This window comes from Mustela erminea, chromosome 5 (genome assembly GCF_009829155.1).
Source record: "Mustela erminea isolate mMusErm1 chromosome 5, mMusErm1.Pri, whole genome shotgun sequence".
In the NCBI taxonomy this organism is placed as follows: Eukaryota; Metazoa; Chordata; class Mammalia; order Carnivora; family Mustelidae; genus Mustela; species Mustela erminea.
Window position 1 is genome coordinate 106,105,929 of NC_045618.1, and position 18,980 is coordinate 106,124,908.

At 39.1% G+C, this 18,980-nt stretch overlaps 1 long non-coding RNA gene across 5 annotated transcripts in view; it reads right to left on the minus strand.

The window, feature by feature from the left end:
- LOC116591447 overlaps positions 1-18,980 on the minus strand; it is a 41,263-nt gene that overhangs the window by 18,676 nt on the left and 3,607 nt on the right. For 2 of the 5 annotated variants that reach the window (XR_004286008.1, XR_004286007.1), the window contains exons 3-5: positions 2,037-2,084; positions 1,776-1,941; positions 741-841 (exon numbers count right to left, since the gene is read on the minus strand). This is a non-coding gene — a long non-coding RNA (uncharacterized LOC116591447). Of the gene's footprint in view, positions 1-362; positions 842-1,775; positions 1,942-2,036; positions 2,085-18,980 lie in introns of those variants that run through there. The other 3 variants (XR_004286006.1, XR_004286005.1, XR_004286009.1) reach the window with 3 other exon arrangements.

An 18,980-nucleotide genomic window follows, 5' to 3' on the forward strand; every position in this document is an offset into this window, starting at 1 on the left:
TTATTTACTTGGTATTAAAATGAAGGTTTATGCTTACTGAAGATACTGTAAAAAGCAGCTTTGGAATCATTAATTCAAAGCTCCATTCATCATTCACCTAGAATGTAAAGATCACTTATTGTTGGTTTTGTGCAGTTAAGTCCCTACCAACTCAGTAAGTATTACTTGATGCCATTACCCAGTTTTGTATTTAGTGAAATGATAGCTGGTCATCAGCCACAGCTAACCTTTTTTTTTTTTTTTTTTTTTAAGATTTTTAATTTATTTATTTGACAAAGATTACAAGTAGGCAGAGAGGCAGGCGGGGGTGGGGGGCAGAAGCAGGCTCCCCGCTGAGCAGAGAGCCCGATGCGATGTGGGGCTCTATCCCAGGACCCTGCAATCATGACCTGAGCTGAAGACAGAGGCTTTAAACCACTGAGCCACCCATGTGCCCCAGCCACAGCTAACTTTTAAGTGTGACATCCAAGAAAGATGTTTTAGGTTGGAGAAGGTTGGTGAATTTATTCCCCCTTTCATTTTGGTGAAGAGTGGATTTAAGGATCCAGAAAGTCTCTTTTCTGTCACTTCAAAAATTTCGTGGTCTGTAGAGTTCAGTGAAAGTACCCATAATTTATGCAATGTAAGAAGTTAGAATATAATCAGTATTGAGGCCACCAAGAACTATCATAACCTGACGGCAGTACTCAGAGAAGAAGAAACAGTTTGTAACTTAGGCCAAGTATGTCAGGTATACACACCCTTTACTGGGCTCATGCCAGTATCACTCCAACTGCTGCTTTCCTAAGAAGGTAATCTACTCACTGAGTTTGGCAGCAGGATACTGCTGGACTTTGAACATCTGTGAAGTTCAAATAGCAAATCATTATACATGAATAGCTAACTACTATACAAACAACGTAAAACTATTATCTCATTATCATGGCTTTTATGTAAAATTACACACTACATTTTACAATTTACACATTTAACTAGGAATGACGAACACCTAAACAGTATTAAATTGGATCTATCTATACACCCAGTCAATAAGCTGACTATCCCTAAGCCAATCTAATGGTCATTCTATACATTTCCAAACTATGAATGGCACATAAATATTCTATTATGCTGTGAATATATTTGTTTTTAAATTCACATCAGTATAGGGCACCTGTCTGGCTCAGGTGGTAGAGCATGTGACTCTAGACTTCAGGGCTGTGAATTCACATCCCAAGTTGGGCACATCTTACTTAAAAAAAGAAAAAAATTCACAACAGTATAACTTACAGTGCCTTAAAAGAACAGACAGCAATAAACCTAAGTTTAAACAGATATGCCACCTGAAACTATAGATGCCATAACATCACATAAATCTAAAACTGTATAACCAGATACACTTGGTTCCTTAACTATTACAAAGCAGTTGTCTTATATATGTATTCTATATGGGGATTAATAATTTAAATTTAACATTGGGGGCACCTTTAACTGCACTGTAGCAATACATTTAGCCTCGGGAGGTGGCGGGGGTAGGGGAGGCTGGTACATTTTACTTCAATAAGATTATAGGGACACAACACCTGGGTGGCTCAGTCAATTAAACATCTGCCTTAGGCTCAGGTCATAATCCCAGGTTCCTAGGTTCAAGTCCTGCTGGGCTACTTGCTCAGCAGGTAGCCTGCTTCTCCCTCTGCCTGCTGCTCCTCCTGCTTATGCTCTACCTCTGACCAAACAAAAACAAAACAAAAAACCCCCAAAACACTACAAATTTATTTTCAGGAAAGATACAGTACCGGGGTACCTGGGAAGCTCAGTCGGTTAGGCATCTGCCTTCGGCTCAGATCATCTTCTCAGGGTCCTGGGATCAAGCCCTGCACCTAGCTCCCTGTGAGCATGGACCCTGCTTATCCCTCTCCTGCTCCAGTACCTTATTATTATAATCCTTCCTGATATTGTTACCTAAAAAAAGAGAAATCAAAAGTGTTTTAAAGAATAAATTTTTGGTTTAGAGATTACAAATAATAAAATATATTTAGGACTATTAAAGCACTTACATGATAAGCCTATCCACTTGCTTCTACTTCCATTATTCATACAGAGATCTGAAAATGACAAAAATCAAGTTGTAGGTCATCAATATGTTTTGATCTTCAAATTAAGATTATGAATTAACATTTTCTTCTCAATTTGCAAAAACACTCACTTACCAAATGCTATTAAGAAACTAAGAGTAGGGTGCCTGGGTGGCTCAGTGCGTTAGGCCGCTGCCTTCAGCTCAGGTCATGATCCCAGAGTCCTGGGATCGAGCCCCGCATCAGGCTCTCTGCTCAGCGGGAGCCTGCTTCCTCCTCTCTCTCTCTCTGCCTGCCTCTCTGCCCACTTGTGATCTCTGTCAAATAAATAAAAAATAAAATCTTTAAAAAAAAAAAAAAAAAAAGAAACTAAGAGTAAATCCACAAATGAAAATCAAGTCTTAATGTAGAATACTCAATCAGGTATTATTTCTCTATTGAATTTCTGACCTTCGGAAATGGAACCCAGACTTGATCCCTTATTTTATTTTACTTTCCTTTACTCTACCATTATCTATATTGTATCTGCAATGCCTAGATTATTATAGTTTTTCCTAAGGACTCCCACCACCTGCCAAAGAAAGCTTTCTAAAATGATTATCTGATTCTCCCTCTCAGTCCTTTATGTGTTTCCCATAAAAGCTGTCAAACTATTTTTTTTATATTTTTAAGATTTTATTTATCCATTTGGCCCCCCACCCCTCGGGAGAGCAGGGATGCAGATGTGGGACTTAATCCCATCACTCCAGGATCATGACCGGAGCCAAAAGCAGCTGCCCAATCAATTGAGCCACAACTATTTTCTTTTTAAAAAGGGAAGTTTAAAATATCAAGTGTGCATGAGTGCAGCTATTCTTAATCCTCACCAAGTAAAGCCTTTGTTCTACCAAAGTATGCATTTATTATGGTGTTCACTATAATAAATTATAATAAATAAATTGTAATTAATAATTTCACTATAATAAATTATTTAAATCCAATTTAACAAATTAAATAATTAATAAATTAAGTTTGCCCTCCTCCCCTGCCCATGGGAGTTATTCGAAAATCATGTCTCTGTATCTCCACTGGGTGAGAGCAGTCACACAGTAGGCACTGAAATGCTTAAAGTTACATTTTTAAAAAAACTGAAGTCATAATAAAAATTGAAATAATCCTAGTTAACTGGAGGATAAGGCATACTTTTAAAAAATGTCAAGGAGACAGCCTGGGTGGCTCAGTCATTTAAGCAGCAACTCTTTGACTTTGGTTCAGGTCATGATCCTCAGGGTCAGGAGATCAAGCCGGCTTTTGAGGGTGGAGCTTGTTTGGATCCTTTCTCCCTCTGCTTGTGAGCATGGACTCTCAAACACTGGATCACAACTGTATCCATTGGGGGCTTCTAATGGTGAACGTGGTTTATGATTTGGACAGATCTGTAAATGCGAAAACTCAGAAAATACATAACTTCTGGGGGATTAATTTTTTTTTTTTAAGATTTTATTTATTTATTTGACAGAGAGAAATCACAAGTAGACGGAGAGGCAGGCAGAGAGAGAGAGAGAGGGAAGCAGGCTCCCCGCCGAGCAGAGAGCCCGATGCGGGACTCGATCCCAAGACCCCGAAACCATGACCCGAGCCGAAGGCAGTGGCCCAACCCACTGAGCCACAGGTTTTATTTATTTATCTGACAGAGACACAGCGGGAGCGGGAACACGAGCAGGGGAAGTGGGAGAGAGAGAAGCAGGCTTCCCACCGAGCTGGGATACGGATGTGGGGCTCAATCCCAGGACCCTGGGATCAGGACCTGAGCTGAAGGCAGACACTTAATGACTGAGCCACCCAGGCGCCCCGAACTTTTTTTTAATGGAAGCATTGTAATAGGACTTTTTTAAAAAAAGATTTTATTATTTTATTTGACAGAGAGCCAGTACAAGCTGGGGGAGTGGCAGGGAGAGGGAGAAGCCTGCTCCCCGAAGAGCAAAGGGAGTCTGATGTGGGACTCAATCCAAGGACCCCAGAATCTGAGTCAAAGCTAGTCATTTAACCAATGAGCCACCCAGGTGCCCTGTTACAGGATTTTTCTTAATAAAAGAAGGGCTTCTCTCTACCGCTACTGAAAACCACTTCAGAATAAGAAAACTAACATCCTAATTAAAACCAGGATAGCAGTTTAAAGCCCTTGTAGGTTTCAGATGAGCTTTGTCATATAATTGTGTCACCTTGGGCAAGTTAATTTCCTCATCTATAAAATAAGGATCATGTACCATTTAAAATGGTATCAAAAACAGGAATACTTAGGCAAAATGAAAATTATAAAATACTGGGGATACCAACAATAAACTACATAACCTTATTAGAAGACAGTACTGTCAATTCTCCCTAACGTGATCTCTAAATACGATGTAAAAATAAGTTTGCAACATGCTTTTTGGGGGTGGTAGGAAATCAACAAACGATTTCTAAAATTTATAGGGGAAAAGGAATTAGAATAGCCCAAACAATTTTGAGTAAGTTAGAAGACACAGCCCAAACCATCTGGTCTAAAGACTTACTATAGATCTAAAGGTCATATAATAGGGGCGCCTGGGTGGCTCAGTGGGTTAAAGCCTCTGCCTTCAACTCAGGTCATGATTCCAGGGATCTGGGATCGAGCCCTGCATCGGGCTCTCTGCTTGGCTGGGAGCCTGCTTCCCTTCCTCTCTCTCTACCTCTCTGCCTACTTGTGATCTCTGTCAAATAAATAAAATCTTAAAAGGTCATGTAGGGGCGCCTGGGTGGCTCAGTGGGTTAAGCCGCTGCCTTCGGCTCAGGTCATGATCTCAGGGTCCTGGGATTGAGTCCCGCATTGGGCTCTCAGCTCAGCAGGGAGCCTTCTTCCTCCTCTCTCTGCCTGCCTCTCCGACTACTTGTGATTTCTCTCTGTCAAATAAATAAATAAAATATTTAAAAAAAAAAAAAAAAAAGGTCATGTAATAGACATTAATGGAACAGAGGAAGTCTAAAAAGAGACAAAAAATAGTCAATTGACAAAATGAAAAGTAAATCAGTGGAGAAGGACAGTACTTTTTCACAATTGATGCTGGGACAATTGGGACACCTACATGCAAGAACAAACACCAAAAACCAAATCATAACTTATACCAAATACATAAGCCAAAGTGATCATACACCAAAATATACAACTAGAACTTTCTGGGAAGAAAACAGAAGCTCTCTCAGATTGGTGTAAAAGAGTTCTCAGATACCATACCAAAAGCATGATAACATAAATAAAACTGACAAACTCAATTTCACCAAAATTAAAAGCTTCTGCTCTCCTAAAAACACTGAGAGAATGAAAAAAACAAAGGCAAACTGTAAGGGGTAAATATCTGCAAATCCCCTGACAAAGGACATGTGTCTAGAATGTATAAAGAACTCTCAAAATTCTAATAAGAAAACAACCACCCCCAAATGGGCATATATTGGGGCACCTGGGTGGCTCAAAGTGTCCCACTCTTGACTTCAGCTCAGGTCATGATCCTGGGGTTATGGGATTGAGCCCTGTGTGTGGGCTCCAGCACTTAAGATCTCCCTGTCGCTCTAAAATAATAATAATAGTAATTTTAAAAATGGGCAAACACTTGAACAGACAATTCAAATAACAAAACTAATTATCTTCTTAAACTATACCAACCCCTCCTTTTAAAAAAGATTTTATTTATTTATTTGCCAGAGACACAGCAAGGGCAGTGGGTGAGGGAGAAGCAGGCTCCCCACTGAGCGGGGAGCCCAATGTAAGGCTCAATCCCAGGATCCTGGGATCATGACCTGAGCCGGATGCAGATGCTTAACGGCTGAGCCCCCAGGTGCCCTATACCACACCCCTTTCAAGAGGTAACCACCATATTTATATGTATCCTTCCACTCCATAAATATGAACTTTTTTAATTAAAAAAAAAAAGATTTTATTAATTTGGCAGACAGAGATCACAAGTAGGCATAGAGGCAGGCAGAGAGAGGGAGGAAGGGAAGCAGGCTCCCCGCCGAGCAGAGAGCCCAGGACTCTGAGATTATGACCTGAACCAAAGGCAGAGGCTTTAACGCCCTGAGCCACTCAGGCGCCCCTAATTTTTAAATTTTTTGAAAAGGTTTATTTTACAGAGACAGACAGCACAAGCAGGAGGGGCAACAGAAGGAGAGGGTGAAGCAGGCTCCCAACCAAGCAGGGAGCCCAATGCGTGGCTCAATCCCAGGACTTAATAATCTGAGCCAACCAGGTGTCCTAAACACCAAGTCTTTAAAAAAGTAAATGCTGGTATACTGTGGTTAGTACATTCAGGTTGCTGAAGAGCAAGGGTCCTTACACATCTTGAGTTTGTGTCTGAGGTGTATGATTTGAACATTGATTTTTATTATGCAGAAACAGAATTCACTTAAATAGGGAGCTCAACTATATAATCCATATGGGAAAGGGAATTATTAAAAACTTTTAACCAGGAAAAGCCAACAAGGTTTCAAGATTAATGTATGCTGAGAGAAAAATTCTTAAGACATAACCAAGAACAAGTGCTTGGATGGTTCAGCTGGCCAAGCATCCCATTCCTGTTTCAGCTCAGGTCATGATCTCTTCTTGGTTGTGGGGTGGAGCCCCAGGGCTCTGTGCCAGTCTGCTTCAGAGTCCCTCTTCCTCCCTCTCAATTAAGTAAAATCTTAAACAAACAAACAAACAAACAAAAAAAACCAGCATCAAGGAAATACTAATAATTTACAGAAAGTGAGATGGTATACAAGAACTGGAGGTATAAAGAAAGACCTATCACCTTTAGTAGATTGGCTGGTCTGAGTCAGTAGCAACTAAGTGACCACAAGATTGAATGGAAACACGTGGATGCCTATAATGTATCATAATGCCAGAAAGATTAAATATAAACAAGTTAAGTAAGATACAATTCTTTACCCAGTGGGAAAAACAAAAATCATTAGCAAGGTACAGGTTTCCCCTGCCATCTGGAAAAGCAGAAAGTAGACGTTTCCTATGAAACCTTTCATAAGCCAAAATGGCATAATGAAGAAATTACAATTTATACTGAAAATTTTTTGAACATTCCCAGACCCCAAAAACAACCTTTCTTAGTCCTTTCTGATACCTCAGCATGCATCTTGCTAACAGATGCACAAAATATATTGAGATAAAAGGCAGATGATCACAGACACAGTTCAAAGGTGTGGCAGTTGGATGCAGAGCGCCGTTCTTACGGAAGACGCCTTGCACTGCCACTCTCCCTGGGTACATGTTAACAGTTTGCTGCAAAACACAATGAACAATTTTTGCTTTTTGCCTTTTTTGGTAGCACTAACAGGTACCGATGTCAGTAAAAAAGAAGTGCAGGGGCACGTGGGTGGCTCAGTTGGTTAAGGGTCTGCCTTTGGCTCAGGTCATGATACCGGGGTTCCTGAGACTGGCTGGCATTGAGCAGGGAGCCCAGTTCTCCCTCTCCCTCCCTCCCAGATCCCCTCTAGCCCCCCATTCGGGCTCAATAAAATCTTAAAAAAAAAAAAAAAAAAAAGTTCCAGAATATGAACTTTGGTGGGTTTGGACTTTTAAAGATTTTATTTTTAAGTGATCTCTACCGTGAGGCTCAAACTTACAACCCTGAGATTGAGAGCTGCATGCTCTACCAACTAAGCCAGGCAGGTGTCCCATGTGTGCATGTTTTAGTGTTGTGTATAATGTATACACATACACACTGAACTACAAATGTGTATGTTGGGAAGGGGGAGGAAGATAAATTCTGACAAACAAGGAAGGGAATCTAGGACAATTTCCTAGAGATCTGGCAGATGAGATCTCCAATCAGTGAATTTAGGAGAAAAACTAGAGATGTCAATAATTAGCAAGAAAAAACTTCTGAGATGCCAATAATCAAAGTAAAAAAGGGCTAATCTATATGTAAGATTGTCAAGAACAGAATCTAAATGACAATGGGAATGCATAACGGTTTTTCCATCTGAGTCAAAGGACTAAGAATTCTCCAAAGATCTGAATTTACAAGGTCTAAAGTAAGGCCCAGGATTCGTATTTTGAACAAATACCTGGTGTGATGCTTGTGAATACAGTAAAATTTGAGAATTGCTGATCTGGATTTAGTAAAAGGAAAATATAACAGCGTTTCAAGAGATGTGATTTCTGTAATAAAACAAAATGGGAGAACAAAGTTGCAGGGCATGATGGTTACTGATGAAAACCTCCTTTTTTTTTTTTTTTTTTTAAAGATTTTTATTTATTTATTTGAGAGAGAGACAGTGAGAGAGAGCATGGGAGGTGAGAAAGTCAGAGGGAGAAGCAGACTCCCATGGAGCTGGGAGCCCGATGCGGGACTCGATCCCGGGACTCCGGGATCCTGACCTGAGCCTAAGACAGTTGCTTAACCAACTGAGCCACCCAGGTGCCCTGATGAAAACCCTCCTTTCACTGGATTTATTTTATTTATTTTTTTAAAGATTTATTTATTTAGAGAGAGAGAGAGAGATCACAAGTAGGCAGAGAAGCAGGCGGCGGGGGTGGGGGGTGGGGGGGTGGAGAGCAGGCCCCCCACTGATGCTGGGCTCCATCCCAGGACTCTGAGAACACGACAGGAGCCAAAAGCAGAGGCTCAACCCACTGAGCCACCCAGGCGCCCCTTTCACTGGATTTCAAAGAAACATAGTTCTTACCAACAGGCGTACGTGCTGCGCGCCATACACACACACACAAATAGGAACACATACTTAAACAATGAAAAGGGACGGTTCTGGGGGTCCTGGAATCAAGCCCCGCGTTGGGCTCTCTGCTCAGCGGGGAGCCTGCTTCCCCCTCTCTCGGCCTGCCCCTCTGCTTGCCTACTTGGGATCTGTCAAATAAATAAATAAATAAATAAATAAATAAAATCTTTTTAAAAAGGGAGGGGGGGACGTTTCTGGTAGAAACTTCATAGTAGATAGATGGTTTCAAATCTAATTCAGCATCAGTTTCCTGAATATTTTCAACATGAGGGTGGACAAAGAGCATAAATGCACAAAGACTGAACAGCATCATTCTTATTTTACCGACAGGTCAAGAAAGAGAAACCTAGGGGCGCCTGGGTGGCTCAGTGGGTTAAAGCCTCTGCCTTCGGCTCTGGTCATGATCTCAGGGTCCTGGGATCGAGCCCTACATCGGGCTCTGCTCAGCGGGGAGCCTGCTTCCTCCTCTCTTTCTCTGCCTGCCTCTCTGCCTACCTGCAATCTCTATATGTCAAATAAATAAAATCTTAAAAAAAAAAAAAAAAAAAAAAGAAAGAGAAACCTAGCTCTGACTTAAGGACAATCAGTCAATTTAAGTCAATTCAGTGAAATAAAATTTTCAGAACTTGGTTCCCATTGCAAAAGAATCTTAACACAAGATTCCCTTATCACCAATATGAGGGGATTCTGGTTTACATTTAAAGTATGTTCCACTAACACATTAACACCTAATTAGAAGTTCATTTCACAAGAAAAAAGTAACAGGGGCACCTAGCTGTCTTAGTTGGAAGAGCATGCAACTTTTTTTTTTCTGAGTACCAAAAAAGTCTAAATTTTATTTGTGAATGTTGAAAATATATCATTTGTCTCCACTTCAGATAATAAAAAAAACATATCCTGTCTCCATATGTCTGTTTTAAGGATTACACTTCTATATTTACGGTAATATTATGGAAGCATAGCTAAAAGCAAATTTAAAAATCCTAAAACTGAATAATCATCAGATTCATGTAGGTATCAATTTAAGTTAAAATCTAGCCATGGAAGGTCAGAAATTCCAGAGTTATCTCAAACAGGCATAATAGAGTTTTCTTTTTTTTTTTTTTAAAGATTTTATTTATTTATTTGACAGAGAGAAATCACAAGTAGATGGAGAGGCAGGCAGAGAGAGAGAGAGGGAAGCCGGCTCCCTGCTGAGCAGAGAGCCTGATGTGGGACTCGATCCCAGGACCCTGAGATCATGACCTGAGCCGAAGGCAGCGGCTTAACCCACTGAGCCACCCAGGCGCCCATAATAGAGTTTTCTACCCCTTAATACTAACTCCAAGTAAAGTTTGGTTATAATTCTGTTCAAAATGAAACAAAATATATGCTCTCTTATTAGAAAAAATCTAGAACAAATTAGTGTGTTTGCCCATATACTCTTGAATAGCAACCCCCAAAACATATTTTGCCTCATGTTTTGAAATCTTGACAAGTAACTATGAACTGAGGGCAGCACTGATTCTTCTGAGAAGCATGCAACTTTTGATCTCAGGGTCTTGAGTTGCATCCCCATGTTGAGTGGAGATTACTCAAATAAACTTAAAAAAGAAAAAAAAAAAACACAAAAAACCAAAAACACATAATTCATCCTTTATAACTAAATGTTCTATTTACTCATAATTTCAGTTGTAAAAGAATTCTTAAAATCATTTCACTGCAAACTCATCCTCCTAAAGATACTCAGTATTCACACTGTAGCCAATTTTTTCTTGAATCACCATTTGACCTTTCACCTGTCCCTAGTGAAAAAGGAGTAAATGTGTAGCTGAATGAAGTTTTTCTGTAATTCTAAAGGAAAAGTCTCCTAGAAATGAACATAGATCCTTCCTTCAGAGGCAATATAATGATTCATTCACTAACTGAAATACATTTGACATGGAAAGCCTAAAGGCAAGACATAAAGTTGGCAAGTCATGCACTAATTATTTCTGTCAACAAAAAGTTTCTTTTTCTTCCCGGCAACCCTCTCTTCCAGGATATAAAGCCAAATGAAGCTTTCTGACAAATGACTTCACTTGTAAACACGATGTGCCATCCTCTCATCCCCACCCCATCTAGATATCTGGGTGGCTTCCAAACTGAAATTCAGGGTAGATGCTTTAAACATGAAACTCAGGCTCGTCTACTCTAAATCCATTCTTTCCCCTAAAAGGAAATCTGACAAAACAGGAAGTACTTGGCAGCATATAGAAGCAAGTTCTGTAGCTTAAGTATTTACTGGTAACAGACGAGTTTTTCGTGACTGTGTAATAAAATGCAGAACTTCACATATAAGAGGAAAAAAAAATCTGCCTTGGTTACCAAGGTTTCCTTGGCAATTTTTTTTTTTTAAAGATTTTATTTATTAATTTGACAGAGAGAAATCACAAGTAGACGGAGAGGCAGCCAGAGAGAGAGAGAGAGAGAGGGAAGCAGGCTCTCTGCTGAGCAGAGAGCCCGATGTGGGACTCGATCCCAGGACTCTGAGATCATGACCAGAGCCGAAGGCAGCGGCTTAACCCACTGAGCCACCCAGGCGCCCCCCCTTGGCAATTTAAAGGTCTTAAGGACAGTATCACACAGTACACTGAGGAATAAAAAACAGGAAGATGGCTTTTATTTTTGTTAAATTCTTTCAAATCCACTCCCCCCATCCTGTCTGACCAAGATCTAAGCCACCAAAATTATACAAACATTGGAGACAGTTTTAGGATTGCACATAAAACTAAGAAACACAAATATTATAAAGAAAAAAATAACGTTTTTGGTTTGGTTTGAGGGAATCAACTTGGGAGAAAAGATTTTGTTTTATGCTTCCACAGGATTGGATAGCCCTGAATACAAGTAAACATAAATCCCTAAGTGGGCCATTACGATGAGCAGACTCAATAACACACTACGAAACAAACCATAAGCCAATGAAAAGAAAGAAAATAAACCCCACTCCATGATGTCTTTCAGCTGTTCCCTCTATCCTGCCCCAACACACATAGCCCAATTCCCTTGCTCTTAAAACTGGAAGTATCTCTAGGTAAGACTTTCTATCTCATTCTATCTTAAAACTTTTAAGCTATCATACTTATGAGTATAGTAAACTAACAAATGATGTAAGGCATTATTATCTAGTCCTTTTTTCCCACCTAAAAAGCAGGCTGAGATCCACAGTAAGTCATGAAATCAATTGTCAGTCATAACAGTTGTTTTTGTTTTTTTATAAAAGTGAACTAACAGAAAATATTGGAGAACACTGTACTTTCATTTGCTATGTGTGGGCAGTACACACAAACACAAAACAGAAATTTCACTATAATGAAATTAGTTACTGATCTTCCTTAGCTATTATTTCAGCTATCTGTTTTACCGAACAATGAAAGCAATTAGAATGCCTATTAACTACAACAGTGAGGCAGACAGGACATTAAAGCTTCTGTCAGAATTTGATCTGATGCGATAGGAATCCCATGGGATAAGAGTGGCAGTAATCATCCCTAAGTGATAAAATTACTGGGTCAATGCCTGAGACACTGGATTCAGATTCTCACAGGTTGTTAAGTATCAGTTAACCTTTCGGGGACACACAGATATTAGAAGCATGTTTGGTAATTCTTACTTGAAAAATATGGTACTGGATTGGAACTACCAAGTATATTAAGAGTGTAAGTATCTAGCCCTGTGCCCTTTATCTCTAAAAGCAGACACTCAAGCAGAGTAATGTATCCCAGGTCACAACCAAGGAGAACAGGCTTATGATTAGAACACAGAACATATGGTTTTCAAATGCAGTGTTCCTATATTAAGATGCTTATTCAACATCCCACTGAACTATTATAGAAATTTGAGAATTTCTGAGCTAAGAGTACATATTTGTCACTTTAGCTTTATGAATGCCTAATATGAGCCTGATATTTTAACTTCTCTGATTTCTCATCATTCCCATTTCTTCTAAATCTAGAGGTCAAGACCCTCTCATTTCAGTAACTAAGGATCATGTAAGTGTCCTCATGAAATATCTCACCCAGTTCCTCTTCTGATTACTCCTACTTTTCATGCCTAGAAGCACTATGGTGATAAGAAAAATTTTACTTGTAAGTGAAATTATGGACTGAGCCAGGTGGCTTTTATGTTCTGTCATGACAGCAGATGTACTCTAAGTCCTGGCCAAACTTTTCACAAATTTGGACCACTGGTGATAAGGAAGATTTGTGGGTGGGCAGATCTGTGAAAAATCAGTTACTTAAAACCAAACCAAACCTCCAATCCCTCTGCAGTTAATTAGATATACCACTATTTTAAAAAACAGCATAAAAACATTCCAGTGAAAACTCCTGACCTGTGGATAGCCGCCCCCCCTCCACCCAGTGCTCTACTCCCTACATGTTCCTGAATCTGACTGAATTCTAAAACTTCAAGCAATCTCATTTTAAGTAACTGATCAGGCAAGATGTTCCTAGTGTACAAACACTGACAAAGCATATTTTCACTGGCATGCATCTATTAAATATTACCTTTTAAACTGCTATCCATTTTATAAGCTTTCTCTCCACAACTGAGGGCCTACTAAGTGCCAAGGTTTGTTAGTAACAAACCTCAGTCTGTAACAATGTCCCAACTTAGTGAAGGATATCTAAGTGAATAAAAAGCTACAATGTAAGATGAAGTGACAGGAATCATGTTAAGAGAAAATACATGAAATTCATATGGACACATTACCTAAAGCTGTAGAGGTCATCAACAGAAGAAGTTTCACTTAAAAAGCAGTGTTTGGGGGCGCCTGGGTGGCTCTGTGGGTTAAAGCCTCTGCCTTCAGCTCGGGTCATGATCCCAGGGTCCTGGGATCGAGCCCCATATCAGGCTCTCTGCTCAGCAGGGAACCTGCTTTCCTCTCTCTCTGCCTGCCTCTCTGCCTACTTGTGATCTATGTCTGTCAAATAAATAAATAAAAATCTTAAAAAAAAAAAAAAAAAAGCAGTGTTTGAATATGTAGTAACAGGGGAACATTCTAGGCCATGGAAAAAGTATGAATAAAAACAAAGACTAGGGAAAACACAGAGTTTGTACAGGGGAACCACGGACAGTTTTAGTGTTACTACAAATTAGTCTGGAGAGAGAGGTCTAGAATGAGAGGCAAAGAGTCTAAAAGCTTTATTTCTGTATATAATGTATTTTTCTAAAAGCTGTCGGAGTGACAGTACATAAAAGCATTAGACACACTAACACCATCTACTATCTGCTTCCTAAAGGCTTCACATCATTCTAAGCACTTTACATGCATTAACCCATTTAATACTAATACCAACATAGGGCAGTTTCTACATATATTATCCCCATTTTACAGATGGGGCAGAGAAGTTAAGAAATTTGTTGTAAACCACCCTTCTCACAAAAAGCCTGGCCACACCTACACATTAGAAAGGTGGAATTGTCTTCTTTGCTATCCCTGAACTATTTTTTTTTTTTAAAGATTTTATTTATTTATTTGACAGAGAGAAATTACAAGTACACTGAGAGGCAGGCAGAGAGAGAGAGAGAGAAGGAAGCAGGCTCCCTGCTGAGCAGAGAGCCCGATGCGGGACTCGATCCCAGGACCCTGAGATCATGACCTGAGCCGAAGGCAGCGGCTTAACCCACTGAGCCACCCAGGCGCCCCTCCCTGAACTATTTTTAAAAGTTATCATTCTAATGGGGGCATAGAGAAGACCTAAATCCCGTAAGTAGTTCCAATCACTTACTCTTTAAAAAATAAAAGGTACTAGGGCGCCTGGGTGGCTCAGTGGGTTAAAGCCTCTGCTTTCAGCTCCGGTCATGATCCCGGGGTCCTGGCATCGAGCCCCGCATCGGGTTCTCTGCTCTGCGGAGAGCCTGCTTCCTCCTCTCTATCTGCCTGCCTCTCTGCCTACTTGTGATCTCTGTGTGTCAAATGAATAAATAAAATCTTTAAAAAAATAAATAAAATAAAAAATGAGAGTTACCAAAGTTAAGGGATTAATAAAAGGAAAGTAATGGAAACATACATATAACCACATACTGCAAATTAAAAATGCTAAAAATGTTAATACATAATTTTTTCTGAGTATATTAATTATTTTTCCTCAATATGTAAACATATTGTTTTGTAACTCAAAGCCAGCATTATGATGGGGAAATTTTTAAATGAGGGGTGCCTGGGTGGCTCAGTGGGTTAAAGCCTCTGCCTTTGGCTCAGGTCATGATCCCAGGATCCTGGGATCGAGCCCAGCATCGGGCTCTCTGCTCAGCAGGGAGTCTGCTTCCTCCTCTCTCTCTGCCTGCCTCTCTGCCTACTTGTGATCTCCGTCTGTCAAATAAATAATCTTAAAAAAAAAAAATCATTTAAATGAGATCAAAGACAATTCGACATATGTAACAAATTGGCTCAAATTTCATAAGCTCATACCCCAAATGGGTTAGGTTTTATAAAAATGGATTAAAAAGGCAAATCAAAAAGAAAAAAGGAAAAAAATAAATATTGTGATTGATAAACTGATATTTAAAAAACTTGTTTTTTCTAAAGATCATAACTCTTCCTTGCTAAATAGCAGAAAACGTTAAGATTTTCTACAGCCCTAAGAAAAAAGGGACTGAGAGAGTAATTGGTAAAAGCTCCTTCTCTTGAAGAACATTCAAAAATTCACCTAATCCATGTTTTGTCATTTCTAATTTTTTTACATTTCTAACTGTTAATCAGTATAAGTGATAAAACAAAAGTGGTTTCCAAAAACAATTAACATCTTAACTTGGATTTTAGATACTCTTAGCTAAACATTCATGTTCCACACACATCACACCTCTCTGTAATTTGCCAAAAGAAAATTAAAAGAAAACACACAAAATTTATTCTGATGAGAAAGGAGGGAAAGATATTTCATCCCATATATCTGAACAATTTAAAAGCACACACATATTTTTTAAGATGTAATCTTAAAACCGTATTTTTTTAAATAACGAAAAACCACCTGTCCTTTTGAGAATCATCTGGCTTCCCTGAACTTCTTTTACTTACTAATCCACTTTTCTTTTCCAATCAAGTTCTACTGCTTTTTTTAAAGTTCATTTATTAATTTAAGTAATCTCTAAAACCAATCAACATGAAGCTCAAACTCACCATCCTGAGATCGAGTCACATGCTTTTCTGACTGAGCCAACCAGGTTGTACTTTACAAATCAGAAATAGGAAGGCCTTGATACAAACACTAAAATCTTAACTGAAGAATGGAAAGAGAATTCAAAATTCAGGAAACAATTTAAGGTAGAGCATTTGCCTTGTCCCAGTTAGGGATCTCATGGGCACCTTGACCAAAAATAAATGTTTACTAGACGTTTCAAGCTCTAACTTGCATGTTTAAAACTGATTTCATTTTCCTTACTAATCAGTGGCCTTTCCTGACCTTCCAAATTTGTTAATGGTATGAACTATGCCCCCCTTTTTCCTTTCATTCTTTTTTTTTAAGATTATTTATTTATTTATTTGACAGAGAGAGAGAGAGAGAGAGAGAGATCACAAGTAGGCAGAGAGAGAGAGGGAAGCAGGCCCCCCGCTGAGCAGAGAATCCGATACGGGGCTCCATCCCAAGACCCTGGGATCCTGACCTGAGCCGAAAGCAGAGGCTTTAACCCACCTAGCCACCCAGGCGCTCCTATTCCCCCCTTTTTAAATCTAGAGTGGTTTCCTTTCTACTTTACTTCTGCAATCAAGTAGAGATCAAATTCCTTGTCTTTTTTTTCTCCCCCTCCTCACAGTCTCTTCCTCACCTATTCCTTCCTCTGTCTCCTCAGATCCTCCTTTAGTTTCAGGCATGTAGATGCATTTTAACAGTATTTTTTTTTTTTTTTTAATATTTGGAGAGAGTGCACTAGCAGGAGCGGGGAGTAGGAGAGGGGGGAGAGAAATCCAAGTGGATTCCACACAAAGTCCAGAACACTTCAGGAACACTTAACCAACTGCAGTGCTCCCACTGCAACAGTATCTTAACTGTCTTCCTAGCTCCAATTCCTGTCATTTCTTCAGTCACACTGGACACTGTTACCAAATGATTTTCCAGTAGTACATCTTGGGTACATTGTATCCATCTGTGTCTATTCAAAAACAGTCAACAAAAATAACTAAAATACAAAAGAAGGTCTGTACGGAAACATTATCGGCAGAAAATTACTACTAAATATATAATAAACTCAAAGAATTAAGAAATAAAATATCAAGACTCCTACATAAATGGACAGAGATCTTGAAAACTTGTCTCTTACTATGAATCAGTCAGTGAAACTAGAGAAAAAGGTCCAACTTCACTAGTTAACAACAAAAATATTAAAAGGAAAAGGAGAGCTCAACATATTTTGCACCTCTTAAATTAGCAAAAATGATTATAATTATAGGTTACCCAGTGCTGATAGGTAACCCAAGGGAGGGAACAATCAATCCTAAAAAAAAGGTCCAAAAGACAGGAGATACTATATGCACATCAATGATAATTCTAACACAATACCAAAAAAACCCAGAAACCCAAAAGGCCAGCAATAGAAGAATGAAGTTGAAGGTGGAACAGTTTGATGGAGTATCTTCAGACATTAAAATTATAACAGGGACTGTGTGGTCGCACTGAATGCTTACTACAAGTTAAAGGACAAAAAAAAGTTAATCTAGTAATAAAGAAAAAATATATGCATATGGACAAGGAAAAAGTAAATTTTAAAAATCTGATGTTAGAGTGGGATTAAAAGTGATTTTTTTGGTTTAGTTCCATTTTGATTTGTAAAATTTGAGAATAAAACAAAAATAATTTTCATTTCCTGCTCAATCCCAGCTTTCAAGGCCCTCTCAAGGTTCCCAAAACCTTTACCAAGGATAAGCCCCCATATAATTCTGATGTGCAGCTAACTGTAGAAATGTTGACAAGCTGGCCTCACACAATATTCCCAATGTATTACTTAGTCACTCATCCTCTCCAAACTGGTTTACTCACTACCCCAAACATAACTTTTTTTATGTAACTGAATTCTTTTTTTTTTTTTTTAAGATTTTATTTATTGATTTGACAGAGAGAGATGACAAGCAGGCAGAGAGGCAGGCAGAGAGAGAGGAGGAAGCAGGCTCCCTGCTGAGCAGAGAGCCCGATGTGGGACTCGATCCCAGGACCCTGAGATCATGACCTGAGCCGAAGGCAGCGGCTTAACCCACTGAGCCACCCAGGCGCCCCTACGTAACTGAATTCTTAACCACAACTTTCCATCCACTTAGGAAGTCCAAGATCTTCCCTCTTCTAATTTTATAAATTGTATTTTACTAATCTTGAAAGGCCTTCAGTGATCACTAAATAAATTTCTTTTTGTTCTGCATTATGAAACAGTTTGGCTTGGGGCGCCTAGGTGGCTCAGTCGGTTAAGTGTCTGACTCGTAGTTCAGTTCAGGTCATGATCTCAGGGTTATGAGATAGAGCCCTACGTTAGGCTCTGTGCTGGGTATGGAGCCTGCTTGCCTGCTCAAGATTCTTTCCCTCTCCCTCTGCCGCTCCCTCTAAAAAAACCCAAACACCAAAACCACAATTTGGCTTTTAAAAAACAATTAGATTTGATTGTATACTGAACTTTGTCAAATCTACTACTCTCATAAGCCCTGATTTAAATCTTTAAAAACTTACTTAAACTGATCAAATCTTTTGAAATAACTATATTAACTTTCCATGTTTAATTAGATTTTCTTTTATTAATAGTAAGCTCCTTAAGCATAGATCCTTGCCACGTAGAAACATCAGCAGATACCTAGATCAGCTTGAATTCAAATCCTAAAATACGATGTCACTCTAGTTCAAATTGTTATGTGGAAAACCCCCAGTCACCGATGCCTCCATTTGGCCATAAAAATCAGCAGTGACTCTTAACTGGGCAAAAAGACTACATAGGGATTGCAAAGATTGCTTTGTTAACAAACAAGCAAATTATCTAACTTTCCAAAAAATAACGAAACCATTGGAAAGCAGGTACATTCAACACAGCAATCTGTTATACTTCTCAACACAGACATTTACAGAAACTATAAGGTGGAAAAAAATTCTATCATTTTTCAAGATACATTTATATGTGACATACGTATATAAAATAGCAACAGCCAATCTTAATTACTAAATAAAAAGTGAGTAAAACTGCATCCAGAAACAGAATTTCAAC